Source organism: Mus caroli, unplaced genomic scaffold, assembly GCF_978045245.1.
Source record: "Mus caroli unplaced genomic scaffold, Mus_caroli_1 scaffold_17, whole genome shotgun sequence".
Taxonomy (NCBI): domain Eukaryota; kingdom Metazoa; phylum Chordata; class Mammalia; order Rodentia; family Muridae; genus Mus; species Mus caroli.
Window position 1 is genome coordinate 17,954,420 of NW_028227272.1, and position 8,415 is coordinate 17,962,834.

At 43.4% G+C, this 8,415-nt stretch overlaps 1 pseudogene; it reads left to right on the forward strand.

The window, feature by feature from the left end:
• The first annotated feature begins 2,243 nt into the window (after positions 1-2,243).
• On the forward strand, positions 2,244-4,342 carry LOC147000602 (aspartate--tRNA ligase, cytoplasmic pseudogene; annotated as a pseudogene).
• Positions 4,343-8,415: the final 4,073 nt, after the last annotated feature.

Genomic DNA, 8,415 nt, shown 5'->3' on the forward strand with positions numbered 1-8,415 from the left:
CTTAACTCTAGAGCCAGAGCCACGTGGCTGAAGCTGCCAAGTTCTGCTGCTTACAGGAACTAGAACATGATCCCCTTGTACTATTACATTACCATTAGCTTTATGTTTTCTAAATCCTTCACTGCCTAAGCTTGGCTATCCTGGTTCTTGCTCTGTAGATTGACCTTGAATGCAGAGATCAGTATTCGATTAAAGGTGTGTACCACCATGCCTGGATCTAATTAAGCTGGGTAGAATCTTGCCCCAAGGTCCCACTCCCTTAATCTGTTATCTCCTAGAACACAAGATTTTGCTCCATTTCACTTCCTGGTACTCCTTTAATATTCGAACAATTTATTTTATATTTTGCCTTCCTAAGCTTGCTATGCTTGTTCAAACTTCTCTTTGTGAGACTTAACCAGAGAACAAAGTCTTTGCTGGGCTTTTTTGAAACTTCTTTTGTCAATGCAATTAATCCAAGTCTCTTCACCTTAGCCTCAGGCAAACTTTTCAGACAAGGGCAAAAAGTAGCCACACTCTTCACCAAAATACCACAAAACCAGTCTTTATGCCACATTCTGAAATTCTTCTCCTTTGAAATCTCTTGGGCCAGGTCAATACAGTTCAAATTACTCCCAGGAACTAAGTCTTCCATATTTCTACTAGGATGACCCATTAAGCCCCATTTAAAGCATTCCATTGCTTTCCAAATACAAAGTCCCCAAATCCACATTCTTTCGAATAAAAACATGGTCAGGCCTATCACAGCAAAACCCCACTCCCAGTACCAATTTGTCTTAGGTAGGGTTTTACTGCTGTGAACAGACACCAGGACCAAGGCAAGTCTTATAAAAAGCAACATTTAATTGGGGCTGGCTTACAGGTTCAGAGGTTCAGTCTATTATCATCAAGGTGGGATCATGGCAGTATCCAGGCAGGCATGGTGCAGGAGGAGCTGAGAGTTCTATGTCTTCATCCAAATGCTGTTAGTGGAAGATTGACTTCCAGGCAACTAGGGTGAGGATTTTATAACCACACCCACAGTGACACACCCATTCCAACCAGGCCACACCTATTCCAACAAGGCCACATCTTCAGATGGTGCCACTCCCTGGTCCAGTGATATACAAACCATCACAGAGCCCCATAAAAGATCTCAAAAAGAGTAAGACTGAATCAAGAGGGAGTATTTCTAGTTTTAAATAGGGCAAGGGGAAGGAGCACCAAGTCTGTGCCAGTCTCTATGATTACTTTTGTCAAGGTCTGTTTAGAGTTCTATTTATTTTTTCTATCTGTCCTGAGCTCTGAGGTCTGTACACACAATGTAATTTTTATTTGACCTCTAAATACTTGGCCACACCCTGACTTACCTGGGCAACAAAGGCAGGGCCATTATTTGACACTATTGCTTTTGGCACTCCGAACCTTGGAAATTTTTTCTTTAATAATCTTCTTGATGACTATCTGAGCAGTCTCATTTTTACAGGGAAAAGCTTCTATCTATCTTGAGAATGTTCACCAAAACCAGAAGGTATTCATACACATATTTTTCTCAGTAAAGTCTATTTCCCAGTAGATGTCATGTCTGTCTTCCCATGGGAGGACTAGTTTTCTTCCTTCAGTTTCTATTATTTTATACAGGTTTTTTTTTTTTTAACCAGTCTTAATTTGTCTATAACTTGATAGTCTTCAGACTGTCAGGATCATTGCTCTTTGGGATGCCTGTTTGGCAGTTAGATCTGCCATCTGATTTCTTTTAGCCACAGCATCTTAGGTCTTTCTCTGCAGATGTCAACAGCCCTCTTTGTCTGTATATTGCTCCATACAGTGGCAAAAGCATACCTGCTGTCAGTGTAGACTTCTCTTTTGTCATTTATAGAGCTTGTATCAAAGCCACAAGTTTAGCTTTCTGGGCAGACTTCCCTTCAGCGGCCACAGCAGATGGACATAACTACAGAGGCCTAGACCAGCCTCATTTTAATAAAATATAAAGGGGGAGATGTGGATAGCCGCAATAACATTTACCATCATAAGATGGTGCTGGCTCCGCAGTGCCTTATGCCACTAAACAAAGAACAAACTATGTGTGCATGTGCAAGGAGCAAAAGCCAGCCAAATCACTAGCCCATCCCCGGGGTGTAGGAGATTGTGGGTGAAGCTACCAGTCGGGTATAGACACATCACACCAGGGGGTATTTAAGCAACACGTTTCTGAGCCTTCTTGGTCTTTCTCATCAAGATGTAATAAAGAGATTTCCGAAGCCAAGGTTCCACGCGGAGACTGGGGGCTTAGAACCCGGGCTGGGAGGGCGATACTGTGCGGGAGGGAGCCGCTTCTTAGCCTGTCCTACGGAAGCCTGTGAGGGAGGGTGGTATCCACTCCCCAAATCCAGTGTCCTGATGCCCAGCGCCAACGCCAGCCGTAAGGGTCAAGAGAAGCCGCGGGAGATCGTGGACGCGGCGGAAGATTATGCTAAAGAGAGATATGGGATATCTTCTATGATACAATCACAAGAAAAGCCAGATAGAGTTTTGGTTCGAGTTAAGGACCTGACAGTACAAAAAGCTGATGATGTTGTTTGGGTCCGTGCAAGAGTTCATACAAGCAGAGCAAAAGGGAAGCAGTGCTTCTTAGTCCTGAGGCAGCAGCAGTTTAATGTCCAGGCTCTTGTGGCAGTGGGAGACCATGCAAGCAAGCAGATGGTTAAATTTGCTGCCAACATCAACAAAGAAAGTATTATTGACGTAGAAGGTGTTGTGAGAAAAGTCAATCAGAACATTGGAAGCTGTACCCAGCAGGATGTTGTCCAGAAGATTTATGTGATTAGCTTGGCTGAACCTCGCCTGCCCTTGCAGCTGGATGATGCCATTCGACCTGAAGTGGAAGGAGAAGAGGACGGAAGAGCTACCGTTAACCAGGATACAAGATTAGACAACAGAGTCATTGACCTTAGGACATCAACTAGTCAGGCCATCTTCCGTCTCCAGTCCGGCATCTGCCATCTCTTCCGAGAAACTTTAATTAACAAAGGTTTTGTGGAAATCCAAACTCCTAAAATTATTTCAGCTGCCAGTGAAGGAGGAGCCAATGTTTTTACTGTGTCCTATTTTAAAAATAATGCCTACCTTGCTCAGTCTCCACAATTGTATAAGCAGATGTGCATTTGTGCTGATTTTGAGAAGGTTTTCTGCATTGGACCAGTTTTCAGAGCTGAAGACTCCAATACCCATAGACATCTGACTGAATTTGTTGGTTTGGATATTGAAATGGCCTTTAATTATCATTACCATGAAGTTGTAGAAGAGATTGCTGACACTTTGGTGCAAATATTCAAAGGACTTCAAGAAAGGTTTCAGACTGAAATTCAGACTGTGAGTAAACAGTTCCCATGTGAGCCGTTCAAATTTTTGGAGCCAACTTTAAGACTGGAGTATTGTGAGGCTTTGGCAATGCTTAGAGAAGCTGGAGTTGAAATGGACGATGAGGAAGATCTAAGTACACCAAATGAAAAACTGTTGGGTCGTTTGGTGAAGGAAAAGTATGATACAGACTTTTATGTTCTTGATAAATATCCATTGGCTGTAAGACCTTTCTATACCATGCCTGACCCAAGAAATCCGAAACAGTCCAACTCTTACGATATGTTCATGAGAGGAGAAGAAATATTGTCTGGAGCACAAAGAATCCATGATCCTCAGTTGCTTACAGAGAGAGCTTTACACCATGGAATTGATTTGGAGAAAATCAAAGCTTACATTGATTCCTTCCGCTTTGGAGCTCCTCCTCATGCTGGTGGTGGCAGTGGGTTGGAAAGGGTGACGATGCTGTTTTTAGGATTGCATAACGTACGTCAGACCTCAATGTTCCCTCGTGACCCCAAACGACTCACGCCTTAAAGCCACACTTTTTATTCTCTCCAGGAACCTGCTATTGATTAGGTTATACCTGAGGTACTTAAGATATGCAGTAGAATTAATGTCTTACTAAAGTGCCACAATTATTTTTTAAGTAGCTCAGTACAAATTAATTTAAGTAAAAAACGTTTTAGAATTTCAAATATCCTTATATAGGAATTACTTGAACGTTTTAATGAGAAATTTCTATGGTTGAAATTCATAGTCTTTCACTATAGGAAATGTTAAGGAAAATTTAAACAGTTTAGGATTATATAATTTTTTTTCTTTTCTATATTGAGGTGGCCACCATACTAATATTCTAAATTTTCAATATTTGAACTCTTAACTCTTGACATTGAAAAAAAAGAATTGGAGAAATTACCAAGATTTTAACATCTATAAAATTGGTATGTCTTAAAAGTTACTTTCAAAAATCCTGTGAAGCATCTGAAACTGGCTAGAACCAGTAACACATTGTTACCAGTCCTGAGGCTGAAATTCAATAAAAACTTACAGCTAAAAAAAAAAAAAAAAAAAAAAAAAAAAAAAGATGTAATAAAGATTAGCTATGGAAGGATCTTGTGTCCTGTGTGCGTTCCTGCGGGCGGGAACAATAGCTCAGGACAAAATGGTGCTGAAATCCCGGGAACGCCTCACCACTGCGCAGCGCCAGAGAGGGACCCTCCGACCAAGCAGAGAAGATCCAAGCGGAGAAGATCCAGAACCGTAGCGGGGAAAGGTAAACTCTGAGAGGCATGTACAACATGCCAGAAACAGAGTGGGGTGAAGAGCTCAAAAAAGGGAAAAGTGCACTTAACAAGAAAACAGGCCTTTCCACGGGCCTTGAGCCCGAGGAAAAGAGAGATAGGGGAAAGAGACGCCCCAGGGAGAGAAAAAGAAGAAGGAGAAAGTATTTGGGGGGAGGGAGCGGTGAAAGCTTCAAACATCCTTTATTACATTTTATGCTAATGGCGAGTGCAGGCAGCGAGTGTGGGCGGCCTCTTGAGCCTAGAGCAGCCACAATGCCTGCCACAGCGCCTCATTTGGCTCCTCTCAGAGTCTGTGCACAGGTGTTTGCCTGCACTTCCCTTGTGATCGCCTGTTTGCTGCTCCTAAGAGCCTGCATTACAGGTTCCCTGGCTGCTTTTCACTCCCCTGCCCCTTGCATCCCGTCTGTTACTAACTGCTATCACTTTAAGAGTTTTCTTTTTCTCAGACGGCCCCGCCCTGAGCAGCTAAACATCTGCCCAGTTAGGGCTTCTGTCCAAAGGTAAGGAGCACCAGGAAAGTAAAAAAAAAAAAAAAGAAAGGCGCGCAGTGCACGTCTTTGCTGGTGGCGTGTGGCGAAAACTCCTCCACCCGCACGTCATTCCCCCCTCCTTCCCTGCGTCCCGCGCTCTGGCGTCGGACGCAGGGGGCAGTACGGTGGGGGCGCGCGGGTGAGGCCAGGGCTGGGGTCAGCGGGGGACTGCCCCCCCAGCCGGCGACCAGGCGCCAAGCACACTTCCACAATGGCAGTGTGCCATGACTGGCTCCGTGATGGCTGGGAAGGCCCGGTGGGGAAGGTGGCTGGGGGCCGGGGCGGCATGTCTCCATGCATGCCGAACCACCCCACCCTGAGTGTTACAGCCCCCCGGCAACAGTGTTCGCCAAATCCCGTGGCCCAGAAAGCCAGATGCCTGTCGCCGAGCTCCCCCCCCCACCGTCCCACCTGCGTGGGGCGGGGGGCCAGGCCGCCCCTCCCACGGAACGACCTCTCTCCCATCCCCCCTCCCTCCCTGCGTCCGGCGCTCCGGCAGTGGGTGCAGGGGGCGGTACGGGTGGGGCCCCGCGGCTGCCCGCTGGACTTGGGCGGGGTGCAGGCTGCGCTCTCCGCAGCTTGGTGGTCCCGCCAGGGGCCGGCAGCAGGGGAGGCAGCAGGGACGCGAGGCTCCTCCATAGACAACAAGACGTTCACCAAGGATCTAGACCAGTGGGTAGAGCAGTTGATATCTGTGTCCCTTTGAGACACCAGGTTATATTCTCTGTCTGTCTATTGTCTATTTTTGGTGCACCAAACTGTCCATGTGTCTGTCGATTCATATTTGTTTTTCGTTTGGATGAATGAATGATTGTTGTTCTGTGTTTCATGTTGAAAAATAAAACTTTATCTGCTGGCTGTCCATCTTTTGACTTGTTTAAAAAGCAGCCTCAATTTATACAGCAGGAAGCGCTGTGGCTGGGAGTCAGCTCTTAAAGGGGCAGGCAGCCTTTTGCTTGTACCAGAAAGTTAGCTTAAAATTGGGAATTTGGGTTGGAGTCATTCTAAACAAGAAGAAAACACGTCGTGTGCATAAGCAGTGGACAAAGGATGGAAAAAAATAGGTTTAAAAAGAAATTACCAGACATTTGCTCAAAATGTGGAAAAGAAAGATATTGAATAGATAATTGCAGATCAACCAGAGTTATAACAGAAAGGCCAATACCTCAGCTTAAAGTGCAACAGCCAAAAAACTCAATTGCATGGAGCATTCCAGACTACAGTGTCTATGGGGCCACCCAAAGACCTAGGAGAGACACTCCAGGTTCAGCAGGATTGGACATCTGTGCCAACTCCAGAGTAATTCTTACACCACAAATGGGGTGCCAACCTATTCCCTCAGATTTTAGAGGTCCCTTACAGTGGGCCTACTAGTAGTTGGGTAGGTCCTCTTCTGCTTTGAAATACATCCCAGAGTTATAGACTCAGATTATGAGGGACAAGTTAAGATTATGTGTTCTGCACCCCAAGGTATTGTGGCCATTTCTCCTGGAGATCACATTGTTCAGTTGTTGATTCCTCCTAGTTTGCATAACATGTTCTCTAGTAGCCAGAATCCCAGAGGGGATAAAGGACTTGGTTCTACAGGAACTAATGTGGCCTACATATCTTTAGATTTGGATAATCGTCCCACTTTACAATTACAAATAGAAGGAAAACTGGTGGCCTGCTTCTTGGCCTATTAATCAATCATCAAATAGTTTACAAGGATTAGGATATGAGGCTACCCACCTATAAGTGCAAAATCCTTACATTGGAAAGATAAAGAAGGAAGGACAGGGCTTTTTCAACCTTATGTACTCCCTTTACCTGTATATCTATGGGGAAGAGATTACTCTCAGAAAAGCAGGAAAATGATGAGAGAAATGGATATATACCTGAACTAGGTCTTGGAAACAACTTACAAGGTAGAGTTTCTCCAGTTAAAAAAGCAGCTAAAAAATTAGTACTAGAACAATTAGACCTGGGACATGTGGAACCCATGCAATCACCTTGGAATTCCCCTATTTTCGTTATAAAGAAGAAGTCAGACAAGTGGAGATTGTTACATGACATAAGAGCCATTAATACAAAATGTAAGTTATGGGTCCTATACAAAGAGGACTCTCCCTACTCTCAGCTCTACCTAAGGATTAGAGAATTATAGTGGTGGATGTTGAGGATTGCTTCTTTTCCATTCCATTAAGTGGGAAAGATGAAACTAAATTTGCATTTACCTTGCCTTCTATTAATCATACGGAGCCTAATTAAGGGTATCAATGGTGAGTATTGCCCCAAGGAATGGTGGGTGGCCCTGCCATATGTCAGTTATATATGGGAAAGGCTTTGCAACCAGTTGGAGATGGTTTCCCCTCTTTAAAGGTATGTCACTGTATGAATGATATTGTAATTTGTGAACCTAAAGAAGAAAGTATACAGCAAGCTTATGGCTTGTTTAATGAAACTTTAAAAATAATGCTTGATTATTACACCAGAAAAGTACAGCAGTCTAATATTAGTCATTTTTAGGAGCCACCATTACTTTACAGTGTGTCACCCCACAAAAGATTAGTATAAGAAAAGATCATCTAAAGACATTAAATGATTTCTAAAAATTATAAAGGAGATATAAATTGGATTAGACCTTATTTAAGGATCCCTACTTCAGAATTAAAACATTTATTTCAAATTTTAGAAGGAGAATCACATATTACCTCATTGAGACAACTAACACCTGAGGCTTCTAAAACTCTTAGGAAGGTGGAAACAGCTATCCAAAAGGCACAGTTGAATCATATAAAGGAGCAAGAACCTTTGTGCCTATGCATATTACGAACCATAAATTTGCCAACTGCTGTGTTGTGACAAGATGGTCCTTTAGAATGGATACATCCACATATGTCCCCTAATAAGACTATAGAGCATTATCCCACCATGGTGGCAAATATGGCCCAAAAAGGTATTAAAAGTTCAATTACTCACTTCGGAAAAATGCCTGATAGCATAATTATTCCATATACTGCTGCACAAATGCAAATATTGTGTGCTACTATAGATGAATGGGCCATTCTTAGATGTGCTTATTCTGGTTTAATAAATAATCATTATCCTAAACATCCTTTGTTACATTTTATACTATTGCATCCAGTGATCTTTCCAAAGGTGATGGCTAATACCCCTATAAAGGGAGCTATTGATATTTATACAGATGGATCCAAAACAGGAATTGGAAGTTAAGTAATCAATGAAAAAGCTGTGAG